We start from the raw sequence: 23372 nt of genomic DNA, 5'->3' as shown, positions 1-23372 counted from the left end.
AATAACCAGATTTTTAAAATAAGGACAGGGTGAAAATTAAGAACTAGAACAAAATTCAATGGGAAAGCAAAATGGTCTATTACAAAGGTTCCTTAATTTGGGGTTCATGAACTCATGTTTTTTTGATACTTTTATTATGTATTTCAGCATAATTGGTTCCATGAACCCATGACACAAGATTTTAGGATGCCTGTGGTGGATTTTGGTTTTACATCGCATTTACAGATTACCTCCACTTCCAGAGAGTTCTCATAACAAAGTAAAACAATTGAGTAAAACTAATAGTAGGGTAATTCCATCTGAAAGTGCATATAACATGGCATATGTTCAGTCATTTTTCAGTTGTGTCTGACTCTTTGTGACCCCATTTTGATTTTGTTTCTGTTTTTATCTTTTGGCAAAGACACTGAAGTGGCTTGCCATTTCCTTTTCTAGCTCTTTTTATTTCCTTTTTACTGATGAGGAAACTGAAGCAAATAGGATTAAGTGACTTGTCCAGGGTCACACAGCTAGTAAATATCTTAGGCCAGATTTGAATTCAGCAAGATAAGTTTTCCTGACTCCAGGCCTGTCACTCTATCCAATGAGCCACCTAGCTGCCCTAACATGGCACATTTTGTTGTTGTTGTTGAGTCATTCAGTTATGTCCTGCTCTTCCTGACCCCATGGACCACAACATGCAAGGTCTTTCTATCCTTCATTAACTCTTGAAGTCTGTCCAAGATCATGTTCATTGTATCCATCTTTGTCAAGAAAATCCCCAATGAGATCATGAAGAGTAGGACATGAATGACATGACTGACAAACAACATGGCACATAATAAGTGCTTAATAGGTGTTTATCAACTTATATGTTTCCTTATCTGTTACACATACATTAGGACTGAGTAGTCATTATGGGTTTTTCTCAGTTCTAAATCTAAGAAGTAAACAAGGAATGGACCTTTAATAAGCAAAAGAAAGAAAAAAAAATAAGTAAATGGAGCTGGGAGGGAAAGAGCAACAGTTACTATTGATAATCATTCAGAATCCAGAAGTGTGTTGAAAAGAGCCCTCAAGGGGAATTTGGGCAAGGACCTATTGTTGTGCAATAGAAGGAAGGAAGGAAAAAAAGAAGGAAGGAAGGAAGGAAGGAAGGAAGGAAGGAAGGAAGGAAGGAAGGAAGGAAGGAAGGAAGGAAGGAAGGGAGGAAGGAAGGAAGGAAGGAAGAAAGGGTTTACTTCTTAAAGAGGCCTATTCACTGAACGGGCATTACCTCACAATACCTGAATAGGCCATCCTGGGCCTTCTCCAGTCATCCTGAAGAATATCTGGACACTGGATCCAGATGGTCAAGGAGGCGAAAGTGAGGCTGGTGACCTGCACAGTCCTCCCTCACTCAAAACAAAGTCAAGTGCAAGTCATGTCATCATTTCTGTGATGTCATGGTCTTCTTTGAAAATGAAGGATGAACACAGACAGTCCTAAATCTAAGAACCTAATAAAGTAAGGCCCAGTGAAACTAAGGCTACGAGCAAAAAGGACATAGAACCGGAGCAGGGGCCTATTGTACGTATGTCAAATCTACTTCTTTTTGATCTATTTATCAACATTTGCACACACATTGATATTAATATGTAAAGTATCTTTAATTTTTATGTCCTGTATATACAAGATTCCTTGGATAAATGAGCCTAAAACATTCTTAAATCAAAAAAAAAAAATTCTGGCTTAGATTACTTACTATGAATTTCATAAACTGCCTATATTCCCTTCCCTAAACAGTAGTTCCTCTTCATTACCACATGTGGCCTCCACCTGTGTTCTTCTAAGTGTCCATAACGTATTTCATAGATTCCCAATTCATGGCATAATACACAGTCTGATTATATCTGTATTTTCTATTTATATCTAACTGAGTATTTTATAAATGTTCCAGGGTAGGAGATTGAACCACTGATCCATGTGACCAATCTGGGACAGTTGTTTTTCCTGACAGTTCTGCAGGGTCTTCAATTTGAGATGCTGAATTTGCATGTCAGGATACAAAGAGGTCTTTGAGTTCTACAACTGAGGTAATCACATAATCAATTATTTCGTTTTAATCTGCAAAGTGGATAACTGTGCGGAGAAAATGTAAGGTTATCAAATACATGCCAATTTCTTGCTTCTTAATATGTCATCTATTTTATCAGCAACATTCATCATTTTGTAAAAATGTCTAAAAATACTTCATTCAAATATGTGCCATCTTCAGAGATTTAATTTCTGTTCTTTTACTCTGGTCAAAAAATGAATGAAAATAGTTTTCCATTTAATAATAGGATTAGTACACGTAGCCTTTAATTTTTTACAAAGACCAAAGACCATGTCAAAAAAATATAACCAGGGCTCCTGAGATATATCTATATCTATCTATCTATCTATCTATCTATCTATCTATCTATCTATCTATCTATCTACCTATCTATCTAAGTAGATATATATGTATGTATGTATGTAAATGCACATATGTGTACATGTGTGTATTTTTATATGTATACCATGCATATATATACATAAATATGTATTTGTATAAATAACAATATGTACATATATAAAAATAATAAAATTTAACTTTTATATGATGCTTACTATATACCAGGCACTGCTCTAAACATTATACAATTATTATCTCATTTGGTCCACATGACAACCCCAGGAGGTTAGATGATATTATTATGCCCATTTTACAAATGAGGTAACTGAGGTGAAAAAGAAGATTGAATGACTTGCCCAGGGTCACACAACTGTCAGTATCTGGAGGAAGATTTGAGTCTTCCTTACTCCAGACCTGACATTTTACACTCTGTGCTGCCTCTGTACCCCTGCCATTAATTGCTTTGTTCAAATGAGTCAAATAGTCAGGGCTTTTCAGAAATGGAATGCTCAAGATTATCTACACAACAGTGTAATGGTAATTTAAATGGGAAGATCTTTCCCATTCATTAAGAGGCCCATGTGACCCCCCTGGGTCACATGGAAGTTTGTGTCACTTAGAGCCCATGGTGGGAGGAGTTTACTGAATGGGTGGAACAGGAATGGGTGGAGAAGGAAAGGTGAAACAGAAAGAGGTGGAGCTGGAGCAGAGTTGACAAGAAATTGGTCAGAGCAATCAGAACTGAGGGAGAGAAAGAAAAGCAGACAGCTGGCTAGCATGAGTGAGAGAGCTTGTTTGTGATTTGTTTAAGGGATCTAGTTTGTGGGAAGCCTACCAGAGGGAAGACGAGGATGGTGTTGCCCCTTGCACTGTAATTGTGTATAGATTTTTTTGTTTCTATGATGGATTTGGTTTTCTAGTGTTGGGATTTCACTTTATGGTGTCTGAACAAATGTTTTGGTTGTGTCTTCCATGTGGAGAGTCTGTTGCATCTTGCAATTCAGAATTTTACCAATATTCTTGGCTGGCAATCAATGGACAGTTCTTTGCCATTACAAAGAGAATTGCTAAAGATAAAATATTCTAACTATTTTAGAACATACAGATTCTTTTCATTTTCTCCTGTTCCCCTTGGGAAACTAGTAGCGGTATTAGTAGATCAAAGGATATACACAGTTTTAAAACTCTTAGGGCATATTTCCATATTGATCTCCAAAATGGTTGGATCAGTTCATAGTTCCACCAGCAGTGGATTAGTGTCCTAATTTTTCCAAATCCCCTCCAATTTTTGTAATTTTCCCCTTCTATCATTTTGGCCAGTCTAATAGGTGTGAGGTATCTCAAATTGTTGCTCGTAAAAACAATTTTTAACATTAGTTTTTAAAACTTTGAATTTCAAATTCTCTTCTTTTTCTCCTCCCTACCCAACTGAGAAGGCAAGCAATTTGATATAGGTTATACACGTGTAGTTAACGCAAAACACAAAATAAGTCATGTTGTGAAAGACTAACTCTATTTCCCTCCATCTTATCCCACCTTCCATTTATTCTATTCTCTCCTTTGACCCTGTCCTTTTTCAAAAGTGTTTGCTTCTGAGTACCCTTCCCCCAATCTACCATCCCTTCTATCACCTCCTCACCCTTTCTTATCCCCTTCCATTCTGCTTTCCTGTAGGGAAAGATAGATTTCCATACTCAATTGAGTATGTATCCCTCCTTAAGCCAAATTCAATGAGAGTAAGATTTACTCATTCACTCTCATTCTCCCTCCTTTCCCTCTAATGTAAAAACTTTTTATTGCCTTTTTATGTGAGATAATTTAAACCATTCTATTTTCTCCTTTCTCCTTTTCCCAATATATCTCTCACCCTTAGTTTTATGTTTTAGATAGAATTCTTTCATGTTCAGTTCACCCTGTGTCATATATATATATTTCCCTCCAACTACACTAATACTGAGAAAGGTCTCATGAGTTACAAATATTATGTTTCCATGTAGGAATATAAGCAGTTCAACTTCTTAAGTCCCTTATGATTTCTCTTTCCTGTTTACCTTTTCATGCTTCTCTTGAGTATTGTATTTGAAAGTCAAATTTTCTATTCAACTCTGATCTTTTCATCAAGAATGCTTGAAATTCCTCTGTTTCATTGAATGTCCATTTTTCCCCAAGGATTATACTCAGTTTTGCTGGCTAGGTGATCTTAGTTTTAATCCTAGTTATTTTCACCTCCAGAGAATCCTTCCAAGCCCTCTGATCCCTTAATGTAGAAACTACTAAATCGTGCGTTATCTTGATTGTGTTTCCACAATACTTTGATTATTTCTCACTGATTGATTGTATTATTTTCTCCTTGACCTAGGAATTCTGGAATTTGGCTACAATATTTCTAGGAGTTTTCCTTTTTGGATCTCTTTCAGGAGGTCATCAGTGGATTCTTACCATTTCTATTTTACCATCTTGTTCTAGAATATCAGGACAGTTTTCTTTGCTAATTCCTTGAAAGATAATGTCTAGGCTCTTTTTTGATTGTGGATTTCAGGTAGTCCAATAAGTTTTAAATTGTATCTCCTGGATCTACTTTCTAGGTCAGTGAATTTTTCAGTGAGATATTTCACATCTTCTATGTATTTCATTCTTTTGGTTTTGTTTTACAATTTCTTGATTTCTCATACAGTCATTAGTTTCCATTTACTCCATTCTAATTTTTAAGGAATTATTTTCTTCAGTGAGCTTTTGGACCTCCTTTTTCATTTGACTAATTCAGTTTTTTAAAGCATTCTTCTCCCCATTAGCTTTTTGGACCTATTTTGCCATTTGGGTTAGTCTATTTTTAGGGTGTTATTTTCTTCAGTATTTTTGAGACACTCTCCTTTAGCAAGCTCTTGACTCTTTTTTCATGATTTTCTTGCATCACTTTCATTTCTCTTACCAATTTTTCCTCTGCTTCTCTTACTTGATTTTCAAAATCCTTATTGAGTTCTTCCGTGGCCTAAGATCAATTCACATTTTTCTTGGAGGCTTTTGATGTAGGAACTTGAACTTTACTGTCTTCTGGCTGTGTGTTTTGATCATCCTTGTCATCAAAGTAAGATTCCATAGTCTGATTTTTTCCCAGTGTTTGTTCATTTTCCCAGACAAATATCTGACTTTTTAACTCTTTGTTAAGATAGGACTCTGCTTCCAGTGTGGAGGTGTACTGACCCAAACTTCAGGGGTTTTGTGCAGATATTTTCAGAGATACTTCTAGGAGCTTATAAATTTTCAGCTCTTCCAAGGTGGTATGATCAAAGGGGAGGTGTTTTCTTCTTTCCTAGTCTGTGTTCTAGTCTGTGAGTGACCACAAGCACTTTTTTCTGCTTTGAAACTAGGTAGAGGATTCCCTCTCCACTGCCACGAAAAACTCTGCCACACCAGAGTGCCTCCTCATACCAGAACCACCACCCAGGACTGCAACTCAGATCCAGGCACAGGCAAAGCAAGAGGATTCTGCCTCAGTACCACTAGAACACCATTGAGTCCATTTTCTGGTTGCTCTTTCTTGAGTTGCTGGGACAGCTAGGTGGTACAATGGATAGAGCACCAGACCTGGAATTATAAAAACTGACCAGAGATCAGATCTGGCCTCAGACACTTACTATGTGACCCTATGCAAATAACTTAATCCCAGTTGCCTCAGTTTCCTCATCTGTAAAATGAACTAGAGAAGAAAATGTCAAACCATTCCAGTATCTTTGCCAAGAAAACCCCAAATGGGATCACAAAGAGTCAGATATGAATGCAAATGACTGAAAAACAGTGAAGAACAACAAATAATTTTCTCACTGTAGACATTACACAATGTCTGGTCTTTAGCTGTTTAAGATAATGAACAATTCTTCTGAATCACTGTTCATAGTAGGAGAAGTAGCATGGTGTAGTGGTTTGGATATCAGAAGACAAGGGTTCCAAACCTAGCCCTGCAATTTACTAGCTTATTAAGTATTTGACTTAGTGTAAATTCCTTCCAGCTCTGGAACTTATCAGTCTCATCATATTAAGTTTCTATGACACTCTGCTATCAGCACTGAAGAATTCTCAAACCAACAATACCAACGATGTCAATTATTGTTGAGTGAGTAATTTCTACATTTATAGTATAAAGCCATAGACTACATGCCAAGGGCACATTTTTACCTTACTTAGCATGTAGGAGCAGCTTAAAAGTCAAAGATTTACTCTCTCCAGGTGTCAAGATCATTTCAGGAGCTAAACCAGGCTCAATAAACTTTCAGTAATACCTATGTGTCCCTTTTCTTTTAAGACTTGAAGCAGCAAAGGTCCTCTAAACTAGTGATGGTTAGGGCAGTGTAAACTCACTTAGGCATGCTGAAGGATGATGCCATGGCAAGAATATTGGATTTGAAGTCAGAGATTGTCTGTATAACCTTGCACAAATCACCTACAGTTTTTATGGTGATCAGCAAAACATCAGGGCTGAACTAAACTGATCTTCCTATTCTAAATTTACAGCCTAGAATTCTAAGATAAAGGCAGGTTGGCATTGTGGATAATATTCTTGGTTTGAAGTCAGGGAGTTCAAAATCTGGGTTCAAATTCTGACAATAGGGCAACTCCCCTAACTTCCATTTTCCTCCAATAACTCCTTAGAATTTATCTGCTAAATCTTAGACATATTGGAGAGAACAACTTCAAGGGAAGGAATTGCCACATCAGGAGTTCTTATGAGCCTATGAATTAAATCAAATTAAAGCAAGCTCTGTGCATATATTTACTGTAAATATGCATGGCACAACAAAATGCAATCCGGACAGGAACATTATCCAGTTCAAATATATATATGCATTCATGTGTGTATGTGTGTATATATGCATGTATACATGTGGGTGTATGCATGTATAGATGTATGTGTATGTGTATTATATGTGTTTGTGTGTATAGATGTGTGTACATATACATACATGTGTGGGTATGTATATATACATATGTGTACATATATCTATATAATGTATATGTATATACATATGTTTATTTCCAAACATATAAAGAATATCTAAAAAATTCATCTAAAAGCCTATCTTAAAAAAAGGCTTCCATAATTCTAGGACTACTATAACCAATATCCTATTAAATATTTAAACAAAGTCAGAAACAAATTTCCTCCTTAATCAACTGTCCTTAAAGATCTGATTCCTTGGGAAATCATTTCTTGGATTGAGAAAATCTTTGTTCTTCCTCTTTGACCTCCCCACTCCATCTTACATGAGAAGAAAAGGAAATTCACACTGTTTGCTCAACTTTGGGCATCAAATGAGATTCAGTATAATTTAGAAGTCTTTTATTCTTGATTACTAGGCTATTATCTCTGTTTTATGACTAGTTTTATGACTTTCATTTCAGTAAGACATATTGTTGCTTTCAATTTGTCTATGATTTGAAAAGTAAGAGAAAAAATTAAAAACGTATAGAAGAATAAATAAATTCACACTGTGTGATAAGGGACAAGTAACTTAGTTTTACTGATCCTCAGTTTCTTCATCTATAAAACGGGGGTAATAAAAGCATCATAGGATTATTGGGAGGATCAAATATTAATTCATATAAATGACTTTAAAAATCTATGTCAGCTGTGATTATCATCAGTACTTTATCTGTCTGTGTTTCCCTTTGTCTCCCACTGTGTCTCCACTCCCTCTCCCTCTCCCCACACTGTCTCAGTCTTAACCACGTGTGACCATTAGATGACAGATTGAATGAAAATGAATTAAGTTACTATGCACTCTAATTGCCAGAAAAATAAGGTGTTGTGGTGACTTGGGAGTTAATCCATGGAATATTTTTCCCTGTTGCTTTGCTACCCATTTTGCTTTGGTTCTCTAGTTTTCAATATAACAAGATCACAAATATCTGCTTTGAATAAGTGTGACGTCTCCTACATTTTCTATGCATTTTAAAATAGCACTTAGTCACTGCTGGTTCATTGTCCCAATTGCTTTACTGAATTATTTAGTTGGCACTATAAAGAGATTGTTATTTTTTGCAATTCTATACAAAATGAGAATTTATATTCAAAAGTCTATGACTGTATTTAGTTGAATTTCATGATCTCCAGGGGAGTTAAATCACATACACACAAAGCAAGAAAGAATAAATCACAGGCATTATTCTTCCTAAATGAAGCTGTTGGGCTTATTTTTCTAGATATTTTAGTATATGTTATATACACATGTACATTTCTTAATTTGATATATTTCTTAATTATTCTGAATAAAAACTCTTCATAGCAACTTTAAAAAACGTCATTCTAAGAGGATTTTTATGAACTTATGGTTCACAAGTATCTCATTTTTTAATGAGAGACAGACAGGTGGTAAAAATATTTTTATATCATATACAAAGACACAGACATACATGTTTGCATAGACATAGGTGAGAGTACGTGCACACAGATACAGATCTATGCACATATGTTGTATGCATGTGATTATATGTCAATGTGTATGTACACACATATAAAATAATGGATGGAGTATGTCTCTGAGGTTGGGAAGACCTGTGTACAGAAACTTCTGTCTCGTACCAGCTTTGTGATCCTAGGCAAGTCACCACCTCTATAATCCTTCCACTGCTCCTTAGGACTTATATTCTCAGTCTGATAAATTTAATTGTCATCAGAGGAGGGAATTCTCAAACTTTGGGCCTTCCTAAACTGACGAAAAATCACAAATCCAGTCAGTGTTTGTGCATATATTACGTTACATATATTAGGATAATATGGATATTATCAAATTAAGTCATGGAACAGCATCTACACTTACACAAGACGTATGAGAACCATAACTCACACAGAGTTCATCTAAATCTAAGAACAGTACCCTTTACATCACATCACGTTGCTCTGCATTCTCACCTTCTGAATTAAAGTATAAGTTATGGCTATAATGTAATAATACACATCTTTTTTTGAAAATACACCTAAATTTATAATGAGGCAGCAGAGTAGAGTGGGCAATATACTCTACTTGGAGTCAGGAAAATTTATATTTAGATTCTACTTCTTGATACCTATTAGCTGTATGACTATGGGCAGATTCCTTATCTTCTCTGAGCTTCCATAGCTATTTAGATGATAGATTTTAAGTTGTAACTTTACCTTACAGATTAAAACTGCTTAGAGGAAGAATATTTTCATACCAAAAAAAAAAAATCACTTCGCATGATTGACATTTTCCCAAATATGTGCTGGCTTCTTCAAAATAGGGCAGAAATGGAGGTGCTATAGTCTATGTTATCCAACAATACTGTCACTGCTCAAAATATTTTTGGAAGTATTCTCTCCCCTCTTGAGATTGCCTGCATACTTTGAAGTATAATACTCTTCACATTCTTAGTGGTGGTAAATCTTTGTTCTTGAATGTTGGATCTGACCTTTGGCAGAAACCCTGAATATCTTCCCCTCCCAGTTTGACTGTTTTTTTGATTAAAGGGGCCATCCTTTGAGCAACTACTTAAAGAAGCCTATTCTTTGAATGGGTATATCTCACTCAAAAGTGAAAATGCTATAGGACCTTAGCCTGAAAGGGCCAGGGTCTCACATTGCATCCTGGGCCATTCATCCTGATGAATATCAGGCCATTGGACCCAGATGGCTCAGGGGAAGAAAGTGAGGTTGTTGACTTTGCACAACCCTCCCTCACTCAAATCAAAATCAACTGCAAGTCATGTCATCATCTTGATATCTCTTTGAGAACAAAGGAAAACACAACAACTAGACCTTTGGCAATGGTTGAAAACTACTTGAAGTCCTATAATTCTATTCACCATACCTATGATTCCCCAGATCATTCTCCTACATGTACTGTATCCCCCATTAGAATATAAGCTCCTTGAGGGCTGAATTTCTCTGATTTTTTTATTCCATATCCTGAGTTAAGTGCATTACCTGTCACATAACAGGCAATTAATAATTGTTTGTTTGTTCATTTCTTAATTCATTTATAAAATTATGCTGCAGTCAAGAGCTATAGATATAGTGGACATAGTTTCTGAGCTGCAAATTCTGATAAATGATTTTCATAACCATTTGAGTAACTGAGTCAGCAATGCTTAAAACAACTGCATAATAACATATTTACATGGTGCCTTAAGATTTGCAAAACACTGAATATATGGTATGTCATTTGATTACCACATCAACAGGGTGCCATATTGAGTCATCTGATCTGTTTTGTCACTGGACCCAAATAACTCTAGAGGAGAGAGTGAGGATGGTGTTTTTGCACAACCCTGCCTCACTTAAATCAAAGGACCTAGAAAACTACATGTAATCTCAAGGTCACAGGTTCCCTACCCTGATCTAATCCAACTCTCATTTTGCAGATAAGGTAATGGATAGGTCAAATGATTTGTTTAAGGTCATACAGGTATCATTTATCTGTGCCCAGACTGAAGGTTGGTTCCCTTAAATTAGATAGAGCAATGTCACCTGGGAGAAAGGCTAAATCTGGGGCCCACTACGTTGCAAAAAAATCATTTACTTGTATATCAGGCAGCAGTTAGATCCTCTGAATTGTAAAGAAAAGCACACTAGTAACTGCACTCCAGGTAAGACGTTTTGTGACAGATAACAAAGATAAGCTGATGGTAGGGATTTCTAGAAAAGGATCCTTATCCTACTTGGGAAGACTATAGAGTTCTGGGAGGGGAGTGCAACATACCTCTTACACAACTAGTGGGCTTCTGGAAGCGACAAGATGAATTATCAGATGGAAAGTATTAAAATATCTGGATTTGAATACCTTCAGGGTTTAAAGAAAAGAATCTTTAAACATCAAAAATGCATGCAGAACCTCAACTGGTTCTACAGCTCTGGCCTGACAAGATTCTGTTGACTACGAAGCAGAATAGCCATCCACATTTCTGTCACAAATAGATAACCACTTATCCAGACTCTTGGCAAGAGGAGTGATAATCTCTGAAAATGGAGAGATGAGTGCTCTTAGCAGCCAAAAGGCAATGGACTAGACAAACCTTAAAGATCTTCCTAAAGAGGTTGATTTTGTTTCATTTTCAATGATCTCCCTCCCACTTCCCTTCCCTTATGAAGGAAAAAAGAAAAGCAAAACCCCAATTACAACATGTGTAGTCAAGAAAAGCAAATTTTTACATTGGCCTTGTCTAAAAGAAAATCTCAAAGTGTGCACTCTGAGTCCATCACCGCTCTATCAGTAGGTGGGTAGGGTATTTCATCATGTGTCCTCAGGATTTTTGTTTGGTCATTTTTCTAATTCATCAGAGTTCTCAAGTTTTATACACACATACACACACACACACACACATATACATATATATATACACTTGTTCATCCATTCCCCAATTTATGAACACCCTCCTAGATTTCCATTCTTGTCTATCTCAAAAAGAACTAAAAATATTTTTGTATATTCTTAGAATTTGTTTTGCTTAGGACCAATCCCTTCCTTTAGTTACTTTCCTTCTAATTTACCTCCCTGCAGTCTCCCCTTTTCCTCCAGTTTTCCAGTTGAGTGAGATGTTTTTCTGTACTCAATTGTGTGTATTCTTCAAATGAGAGTGAAGTTCAACACTCCTCCTTGACCTATGCATACTTGTGCACCATGATTAGTAAAATACTTATCCCTAATCTTCCTTTCTCTCCCCCATCCCCACTTCTCTACTTTTTCTATTCTCCTTTCAAGATCATTAAGACATAGCACAATTACTGCTCAGTCTTGTCTAATTGTACTCCTGTGAACCAGATGATGATAGGGGTGATTGGAGGTACATGTCATCTCCCCATATTTGAATGTAAGCTATTTATCCTTGCTTAGTTATTTATCACTGTTTATTCTTATTTGTTCCCAAAGTGGTCTGATTTAGGGAAAAGTTTGATTGAAGCCCCTTGGTCTGAGCCCTGAAAGTTGCTGGCCTGCGTTTCATTCTGTTAGGGTAGACTGCCTCTAGACTCCACCTCTCTAAGCCAACTGGAAAGTTCTATTGGTTCAGAGTCACAGACAAAGACTACTTTGTCTGGGATTTCTGCCTTGTTGTTTTCTGTAGGCTGGATTACATGTTGGAAGCGGGACTTTGCTTCCCCTGAGTTCTGAGCTACATCATTTTTGCTACTACTGCTGTCTTCTGAATTTCTTCCTTTTTGCATACACAGTTCTGAGTCTCCCTCCTTGGACACTTCCCTATTTCCTTGTCCACTACAAATTCTCTTCTCAATCTACTCTGAATTTGTGACTTAGAACAAGGTAGGAGGTAAAAGCTGCCAGTCTGCACCCATCCCAGTGGTAGCACCCTATAAGAGCCAGGAAGTGGCAAGGCAGGGATGGTCTGGGATCTTCTTTTTTCCTGGTGTACAGCCTCTCCCTGGGGACTGGATTGTTTCTCATAGTGCTCCTGGATTGACCTGCTCCCATTCTCTGCAGTTCCTGTCTCTCTCCATATGCCTACCTAGGCTGAAAAAAATAAAGGCTACCTGAGGCTTTTTTTTCTGGGCTTACCCACCAGGATTTGATCTAGTATGCTTTTTAGATCTGGCAGGAGTTTTATAGTCAGGACCACACAGGTTCCAATCACTCTGCTATCTTGACTCCTACTCGTTCCCTCATCAAGAGTCTTATAGTAATGAACGAATAATTGAACTGTGAAAAATTGATAACCAATATGAAACTGGGCAGTTGGAAAGGGGTTCATGAAATAGTCTGTAATGAAAAGGCACAAGCCCTCTTTAGTTTGTGGGCCATAATAGACTGCAAAACTTCTGTCTGAAGCAGCAGAGCTTATGTTTCCCTCTGTATGTGTCTGTCAGAGGTGATAACAAGGACTGCACATACCTCATTTGAAATTTAACAAATATGACAACAAAAATCTGCTTTAAAATAATTATTTATCATCCAATTAGTGACTTTCAAGATTTTAGAGAAAAAAATTACATCAGCTCTAAATAACCAAATTGTTGATTTCTGCCATATACAGGGTTTCATAAGATCATAAATTTAGAGCTAGAAATGAACTTGCTGTTCTTATTATTCACTTGTATCTGACACTTCATGACCCTCTTTGGACTTTTCTTGGCAAAAAAAAAAAAAAATACTAGAGTGGTTTGTCCTTTCCCTCTCCAGATCATTTTTCAGATGAGGAACTGAGGTAAATTGGATTAAGTGTCTAGTCACACAGCTCGTAAGTGTCTGAGGTCGGATTTGAACTTAAGTTTTCCTTACTCCAGGCCCAACACTGCACCACTTAGCTGACTGTAGAAGGAAACTCAGAGACTATCTAGCCCAAGCCTTTCATTTTATAAAATGAAGATTTTTAAAACCCAAAGAGATTGAGAGCCTTGTCCAAAGTCACAAAGCCTCTAAGTGAAAGAGGTTGGATTAGGGCTACACATTAGTTCATCGTAAGTCATTGACAAGTTTGTAAAGGACTTTACCTGTAGGGAAAGTATAATATCACAAAGAAAACTGGCATCACTGGAATCACAGATATTTAACACAGCTAAGCTGTTATAATTAAAAAGAGATAAATAGTATTATCTACAAGAAATTTGTTCTGTTTTGCGGGGAAAATAACATCCTTTCTTCTATTCTATGAACAATAGCATGCACATTATTGAATCATCCTGTTTGGCTTTGCATCATTAGGCATGACGGATCATCTGCTAACAAAGGCAATTATGTTATCTCTATTCAGTGATGGAAGAAACAAATAAACTGTGAGCTTATATACCATTTCAACCATAATTACATTTGGAAAGGCCTTCCAACCTTGAACACCATCAAGCAGATCTCATTTATAACACACTCTCAATATTCTTTTTGTTTAACTAGCTTCACTCAGAGAATATTATTGTTGCTTTGGATTACTTGAATATTCTCTGTGGTAGCAATTAACCAAAGTTGATGGCTTTGCACATCAAAATTGCCTCTTGTTCATTTAAAGGTTATATTAAAACAATAGAATTCACATCATTGATGCACCCATAGTCTGAGCAGGGCTGTAACATTATCAGCATTATTTCTTGGCATCACAGGCCAATGGTTTAGTTGGCAGTATTTATTGAAAATTATATAGGTTCTTATTTTCAGTATTTTGATTTATTAGAGACATACATACATTGCGTAGCTCAGTTGCAATTCAATATCTGTCATCCTTTTCATTTTGTTCTCTCCCTTTTTCTTATGTCTCCATTCTCCCTTTTCCTTTTTCCTTTGTTTCCTTTCTTTCTTCCTTCCCTTTATCCCACATTTCTTCTTCTTTCTCTTTGCTTCATTCTTTCTTCTCTAGTCTTTCTGACAAAAGGCTAATGCTGCCCTGGAAAGAGATAGAAAGACTGTAGACTTCAATTTTAGAAGGCAATTTCTGACTTCAGAATCATGGAGGTGATAAATTTTGGGGTTTGTTGAAATCTAAGTAATAATCATTGAATTAGGATGAAGCAGTTAATCTTGAAAGTTGAATTTAATGAATTAAGAGGTTCAGATATCTAAAGAAATGAATTAAGAGCTTAATAGCATGTATGGAAATCTTGGATTTAATATAAAAATCTAGTGTATCCTTGGGGTCAGTACCTCAGGACACAACACCCAAGGACTAACTAGAGTCTCTAGTACTGGTTTTTCTTTTACCTGAGTGAACACTTCACAGATAAAATATCTGGAGTTGCCTTATCCCTTTATATTTTTGCATATAACTTACATGGCTGTTGCCAATTGAGTTTAGTCATTAGTTCAGAACAATAGCCCAACTTTTCCTTCAGTTCTATGGTGTCTGGAAAGGCTGATGGCCCCAGTCAGTTAGAGCTTCCCACATAAGTCCTAGGTTAGCAAATACACCTCTTACAACTCTAGTCTTTGTGATCAGAGTAACTATCTCTCAAAGGAAAATAAAAACCTTCCTTTACTTTCTATCTGCTTGCCATTCTTATCGAATTCAACCCTACCCTTTCCCAGTTCCTCTGCTTCTCTGCCTTCCCTTTTCCACCATGATCTTCGGATTCTTACTGTATTGTTACGAAGTTCAAGTCCTCCATTTACAGATCATCCCCTTATCTCTAACATTCAGCAACTTTTGAAGCTTATTCTATCCAGCCTAGAACATTATTGATGTAAATCATTGATCATTCTCCCAATATTCTTAAAGAGTTTGATAGGTAGCTTCCTTTTTGCCCAACCCATGTCTTCAAAATCAATATACAGTTTGATGTTCCTTTAAACACCTTGTGCTCTCAATTTATCGACTTCCTCAGCTCTAACAATGTACATCTTTGCCCCACCTCATCTGTTGAATAGGAAAGTCATATTGTAGTTCTCACCTGCTACTTGACAACCTCCATAATTTTGAATGCTGAAATATTGCTCTATGTTTCCACTAAGAAGATGTTTCATTCTTGGCTGATCACTCTCGCCCACTTCACTTGTCCTTGTAGTTGCCTATGATGCTCACAGCCATCCTCTTCTCTTCTTATGAAAGAGCAAATAAGCAAGGGTTTAAAAACCAACATCTAGTGATGCTGATATTTGCCTAGGCAGCACGTGGGGAGAGATGTTGGAGAAGGGATATCTCAGTGCTCTTCAATGTGGGAAACTGACACATCCAGGAAGATAACTGACCCCATTGGGTCATTTAGTCAGATAAGAATTTAATGTTTCATGGTCATGTTAACTTAGGGGTACCTTTCATATGCAATGAGTTAGCTGTTGATCCTGGGACATGTATGTACCTTGCCCTCCTTCTCTCAATATGGATCAAACATTTCAAGAATTCTTCTATCCTTAACAACTTCTGCTTCCCATGATGATCTAGCACCTTTTTCCATGTAAGGAATAATACTTTCCATAAGTTATCTTTCCAATGTGAAGACACAAGAGCATATTATCCTGGAATAAGTAATCAAGAAAAATAGTTTAGTGACTTTTCTTTTTCTTTGGCATACTTCTGATTATTTTCTAGACTACCTGAATCGTTTCAGTGTGCCACCATTTAATACAGTGTGTGGTGCAGGGCAAAGATATTTCCAACTTTGTGTATTTCTTTCATCATCTTTTTCTAATTTGATAAATGTGTATTTCTTTCTTTTCCTTAGTTAAAAGTATTTATTAAGCAACCAATATATACAAAGCATTATGGTGAGCTTTACATGAAAAGTAAAGTTGTTTTTTTTTTGTTTTGTTTTAAATTTTATTTTTCATTTTTAACACAGCTTGTAACAGATAAAACAATTCAAATTTTAGTCAGATGATACTTCTTTTTAAATTATTTACTATATGGACCACAAAACAATTTTTTAAAAAACATTAACCAGCTGAGACATAAATAATATTTATGTTGCTAACTTCACAAGCTCTTGACCTCTTGACCTTGTCTCCACAATATTACTAAGAATTAAAGGACCCTAACTTACTGCTGTTGGTCTAAAGACCTAAGCCTAATAGCTTAATTTTAGACTTAACCTCGGATGTTCCCCTACCAATAATCTGTAATTTAATAGATCTGGTATTAAGCTTACAAACCTTTTGACTATAGGAAATTGCCACCAAGAGTAGGGACATTGCAGGGATACAATATCTCCCCAACTTCATGACAGTTCCAGGCAGGATTAGATTATCCACTTGCTTTCAATCAGGCTTAAAATCTGCCAGGTGTCAATGGGGAAATTGAGTGAGGAGAATCCTACCTCAGCCCAGGATGAACAGCCTCTCTCCCACCCTTCCCATGAGATCACCTTTTGCAGTTCATACCAGCATCTCACCGGCTTACTGGCATCATGGACTGGAGGCTCAGACTGCCTTTCTTGCTATCCACACCTGGAGTTAGACTCAGAAGAACAGTCACTTAATAGTCCCATAGGATCTAAAAATGGCAGGTTCCAATAACCAGGTTTCAAATATGATTATAGTTTCACTTTGGCTAAGGAACATCTTTTGCGTCAAGTCTTAAGTGGCTTTCACGCCTTTCTATACATGTTCTAGTTCCTGATTAAATAGCAATCATAAAATCAAATTTACTATTAAACCTTAACTTTTCCATCAATGACAAATTTTACCCTAGGTTACCTTCCTCTAGGAAATTTAGACTAAAATTCTTTTCTCCAAACTAAAGATATCATTGATTTATTCTCAGTAATTAATTCAGTCAAATGTTTTAATACTAATTGCTTTTACTTCACTTTGTACCATGTCCAATTTTTCTCCCCATCACTCCCCTCCCCCCACTTCCTAATACCTTGCATTCTGATTACTCCTTCCTGCAATGTACCCTCCCTTCTATCACACCCCACCCTTCCCTTATCCCCATCTTCTCTCTTTTCTTGTAGGACAAGATAAATTTCTATACCCTATTTCCTGTATTTCTTATTTCCCGATTAAAAAATTAGTTAAAAATTCTCAACATTTATTGCTAATACTTTGAATTCCAACTTCTCTTCCTCCCCTCTCCCTCCCCAGCCCCACTGAGAAGGCAAGCAATGCAATACAGACTAAATATGCGTTGTTTTGCAAAAGACTTCCATAGTAATCATGTTGTGTAATACTAATTATATTGCTCTCTATCCTACTCTATCCCCCTTTATTTTTCCCCCCACAATTGACTTTGTCCCTTCTCGAAAGTGCTTATTTTTAGTAACTCCCTTCTCCCATTTGCCCTCCCTTCTGTCATTCCCCTCACCTCACTTGTCACCTCCTCCCCTACTTTCCTGTAGTGTGATATAAATTTTCATATCAAATTTAGTGAGCATGTTATTCCCTCCTTCAGCCACATGTGGAAAGAGTAGGTTCATTTATCCCCCTCTTCCCTTTTCCCTTTTCTCCTCCATTGAACAAGATTTTTCTTATCTCTTTTATGAGTTATAGGCTGCCCTGTTCCATTTCTCCCTTTCTCTTCCTGGTATTTTCCTCCATCACCCCTTAATTTTTATTTTATTTTATTTTATGTTATGTTATTTTATTTTATTTTTTGTGTGGATATCATCTTTTTTGATTCAACACACCCTGTACTCTCTGTCTATATATGTGGATGTGTGTGTGTGTGTATGTACAATCTCTCCATCTACCCAAATACTGAGAAAATATTCAAGAGTTAAAAATATTTTTCAGCTTTAGAGAGTCTTTTATAGCTTTTCTTTCCTGTCTACTTTTTCATGCTTCTCTTGATTCTTGTCTTGGGAAGTCAAATTTTCTATACAGATCTGGTCTTTTCCTCAGTATGAATGATTGAAAGTCCTCTATATCATTGAATGACCATTTATTCCCTTGAAGTATTATACTCAGATTTGCTGGGTAGGTGATTCTTAGTTTCAATCCTAGTTCCTTTGACCTCTAGAATATCTCATTCCAAGCCCTTCAATCCCTTAATGTTGAAGCTGCCAGATCCTATGTCATCCTGGTTGTATTTCTACAATGCTCAAATTGTTGCTTTCTAGCTGCTTGCAGTATTTTCTCCTTGATCTGGGAACTTTGAAATTTGGTCACAATATTCCTAAGAGTTTCTCTGTTCAGGTCTCTTTCAGAAGGTGATCGATGGATTCTTTCAATATTTAATTTGCCCTCTGGTTCTAGAATATCAGGGCAGATTTCCTTGATAATTTCATGGAAGATAATGTCTAGGCTCTTTTTTTGATCATGGCTTTCAGGTATTCCCATAATTTTTAAGTTGTTTCTCCTGGATCTATTTTCCAGGGCAGTTATTTTTCCAATGAGATGTTTTACATTTTCTTCTGTTTTTTCACACTTTTGGTTTTATTTTCTAATTGCTTGGTTTATCTCATGGCCATTCATTTGCCTGAACTCAATTCTCTCTTTCAACGAATTATTTTGTTCGGTGAGCTTTCGGACCTTCTCCTCCATTTGGCTACTTCTGCTTTTTAAAACTTCCTTCTCCTCATTGGCTTTTTGGACCTCTTTTTCCAATTGAGTTAGCCTTTTTTTTAAAGCTGTTATTTTCCTCAGTATTTTTTTGGTTCTCCTTTAGTAAACTGCTAACTCATTTTTTTTAAAGATTTTCTATTGCCTGAGTCCAATTTAAGTTCCCTTTGGAGGCCCTGGAGGCAAAGGCCTTGACTTCTTCTGACAGTATGCCTTGTTCTTCCTCATCTGAAAGGATGGGGGGAGACACCTGTTCCCCAAGAAAGCAACCTTCTATGGTCTTATTTTTTTTCCCTTTTTTGGGCATTTTCCCAGCCAGTTACTTGATTTCTGAGTTTCCTCTCCACAACTACCTCACACTTGGGGCTGAGATTCAGATAAGCTGCTCCAAACCCTCAGGGGCTTTAGGCAGGGGCAAGGCCTCTATTCAGTGTGAGATTAAGATCAGCTGCTCAGAAGGGGGCAGGGCCACCACATAGAGCTCAGATCCCTCAAGAGCTTTACCTTGAGACCTTCTACAATGGATGAGGGCTGCTGATTGCTTTGGGAGCCCCATCTGCTGCTGCCTCCACTGCTGCCACCTGAGGAGGCCCGAGTTATGGAGACACCCTGCTACCTTCTCGGCCAGCTGAAAAGATCCTCTCACTGACCTTTGGCGCCTGTGGGTTGAGCGATCTGCACTGCCACTGTAGATTCTGTCCCTGAAGCCTGCTAGGATCTCCTCCTTTCAGTGCTGTGTGGCCAAGGCTGGGCTGGGCTCTGCTCCACGTTGAGTGGGACAAACCTTTTCCCATCAGTCTTTCAGATCACTTTGGTCTAGAAATCTCCTCCACTCCATTGTTCTGTTGCTTCTGCTGCTCTAGAATTTGTTGAGAGTTCTTCTTTACAGATATTTTATGGGCTGTCAAGTAAGAGCTAGTGTATGTGCCTCTTTCTACTCCACCATCTTGGCTTCACCTCCCTAAATGTGTATTTCTATTATTATTGGGGAGTTGGAAATTTTTTCAATTTTATGGATAGCTCACATTTCTCCTTTTGAAAATTATTCATGCCCTTTGATCACTTATTTGTTGAGGATGAGTTTCTGGTCTTATACATTTCATCTATTCCTTAATCTTTTGAGTATTATCAGAACTATTTAATATGAAGATTTTTTTTCAGCTCGACCATTTCTCCTATTAGTATAGTTGCATTGGTTTTGTTCATGCAAAACAATTTTCAGGGCAGAGCCAAGATGGCGAAGTAGAAAGACGCACATACACACAGCTCCGAACACACAAACCACAGAACGGCTAGAGGGGACCAACCCAGGGCGAATTCTGCACCCAGAGACCACGGAATATTGGAGCGAGGGAGATTTCTGTTCCGGAAAGACCTGCAAACCTCTCGCGGGGGGTCCTTCACGCCGTGGACTGGGCGCTGGGACGGGGAGCAGAGGGCAGCCCTGCCGCGGCAGGGACGCTGTGAGGAAAAGATCCAAACGGGCTACGGGGAGGGGATTTACAGCAGCCACGCGGATCCCTCCACCCACAGAGGGACCTGCAAACCTCTCGCAAAAGGTCCGTCGCGCTGCAGACGCGGAACCCAGCCCGGACCTGCGGCAGCGCTCTGAGAGGTACAGATCGGAGAAGCCTCCAGAGACGGGATCTCCAGCAGTGGCACAAGGCCCCCCACCAACAGATGACTGATGGGGGTAGGTGAGAGAGTGTCTTTGGCGGGTCGAGAGGGGAGTGGGGTGCCCCCATGGCTCGGGCCCCCCTAGGAGATAGAAGCTGAGAGGCGGCTACAGACAGGGGCTCCCCAAACGGGCGGGGGATCCATTGTGGAAAGTCTGTGCATAAACCCCCAGAGGGAACTGAGCCAGAGAGGCGGCCCTACCCCTGACCACCTGAACTTAATTCTCACACTGAATAGCAGCCCTGCCCCTGCCAAAAATCCTAAGGCGGGAAGCAGCATTTGAATCTCAGTCCCCAAACGCTGGCTGGGAGGACCAGGAGGCGAGGTGGGTGTGAGGAGAATATTCAAAGGTCAAGCCACTGGCTGGGGAGAATGCCAAGAAAAGGGAAAAGAAATAAAACTATTGAAGGGTACTTTATTGGAGAAAAAAAACTTCCTCCCTTCCTTTCTGATGGGGAGGAACAATGCTTGCCATCAGGCAAAGACACAGAAATCAAGGATTCTGTGTCCCACCCCACCCGATGGGCTCGGGCCATGGAAGAGCTCAAGAGGAATTTTGAAAATCAAGTTAGAGAGGTGGAGGAAAGACTGGGAAGAGAAATGAGAGGGATGAGGGAGAAGCATGAAAAGCAGATCAGCTCCCTGCTAAAGGAGAACCAAAAAAATCTTGAAGAAATTGGCACCTTGAGAACTAGCCTAACTCAGTTGGCAAGAGAGGTGCAAGGGGCCAATAAGGAGAAGAATGCTTTCAAAAGCAGAATTAGCCAAATGGAAAAGGAGATTCAAAAGCTCACTGAAGAAAATAGATCTTTCAAAACTGGATTGGTACAGATGGACGCTAAGGACTTTATGAGAAAGACAGATATCACAGAACATAGCGTGCAGATTCAAAAAATGGAAGATAATGTGAAATATCTTATTGGAAAAACAACTGACCTGGAAAATAGAATCAGGAGAGACAATGTAAAAATTCTGGGACTACCTGAAAACCATGATCAAAAGAAGAGCCTAGACATCATCTTCCATGAAATTATCAAGGAAAACTGCCCTGAGATTCTAGAACCAGAGGGCAAAACAAATATTCAAGGAATCCGCAGAACACCGCATGAAAGAGATCCAAAAAGAGAAACTCCTAGGAGCATTGTGGCCAAATTCCAGAATTCCCAGGTGGAAGAGAAAATATTGCAAGCAGCTAGAAAGAAACAATTCAAGTATTGTGGAAATACAATCAGGATAACACAAGATCTAGCTCCCTCTACATTAAGGGATCGAAGGGAATGGAATAGGATATTCCAGAAGTCAAAGCAACTAGGGCTAAAACCAAGAATCACCTACCCAGCAAAACTGAGTATAATACTTCAGGAGAAAAAATGGTCTTTCAATGAAATAGAGGATTTTCAAATTTTCCTGATGAAAAGACCAGAGCTAGAAAGAAAATTTGACTTTCTAACACAAGAATGAAGAGAACCATGAAAAGGTGAACAGCAAAGAGAAGTCATAAGGGACTTACTAAAGTTGAACTGTTTACATTCCTACATGGAAAGACAATATTTGTAACTCTTGAAACATTTCAATATCTGGGTACTGGGTGGGAGTACACACACACACACATGTACACACGCACACATACATAGAGACAGAGTGCACAGAGTGAATTGAAGAGGATGGGATCATATCTTAAAAAAAAAATGAAATCAAGCAGTGAGAGAGAAATATTGGGAGGAGAAAGGGAGAAGTTATATGGGGCAAATTATCTCTCATAAAAGAGGCAAGCAAAAGACTTATTAGTGGTGGGATAAAGAGGGGAGGCAAGAGAAAAACATGAGGTCTACTCTCATCACATTCCACTAAAGGAAAGAATATAATGCACACTCATTTTGATAGGAAAACCTATCTCATAATACAGGAGAGTGGGGGACAGGGGCACAAGCAGGGTGGGGGAGAGGATGGAGGGGAGGGCATGGGGAGGAGAATGCAATACGAGGTCGACACTCATGGGGAGGGAAAGGACCATAAGAGAATAGAAGTAATGGGGGACAGGATAGGATGGAGGGAAATATAGTTAGTCCTGTACAACACAACTAGTATGGAAATCATTTGCAAAACTAAACAGATTTGGCCTATATTGAACTGCCTGTCTTCCAAGGGGAAGGGGTGGAGAGGGAGGGAGCTAAAGAAGTTGGAACTCAAAGTGTTAGGACCAAATGTAATGTTCTTACCACTGGGTAACAAGAAATACAGGTTAAGGGGTCAAGAAAGCTATCCGGCCCTACAGGACAAAAGAGAAGACGGAGACAAGGGCAGGGAGAGAGGATAGAGGAGAGAGCAGAGTGGTCACAGGGGCAACTAGAATGCTTGGATTTTGGGGGGGGGGAGGAGGGGATAAAAGGGGAGAAAATTTGTAACCCAAAATT

At 38.2% G+C, this 23372-nt stretch overlaps 1 long non-coding RNA gene across 1 annotated transcript; it reads right to left on the bottom strand.

Moving 5' to 3' along the window:
* Positions 1 to 14500: 14500 nt before the first annotated feature.
* On the bottom strand, positions 14501 to 16554 carry LOC140531671 (uncharacterized). Its single transcript, XR_011976395.1, has 3 exons — positions 16143 to 16554; positions 15735 to 15882; positions 14501 to 14734 (listed from the first exon to the last, which is right to left on the bottom strand). It is a non-coding gene; the product is annotated as an uncharacterized lncRNA (long non-coding RNA).
* Between the last annotated feature and the right edge of the window lie 6818 nt (positions 16555 to 23372).

The sequence above is a fragment of the Notamacropus eugenii genome, chromosome 3, assembly GCF_028372415.1.
Source record: "Notamacropus eugenii isolate mMacEug1 chromosome 3, mMacEug1.pri_v2, whole genome shotgun sequence".
NCBI lineage: Eukaryota > Metazoa > Chordata > Mammalia > Diprotodontia > Macropodidae > Notamacropus > Notamacropus eugenii.
This window is presented reverse-complemented; position numbering and strand designations above follow the sequence as displayed.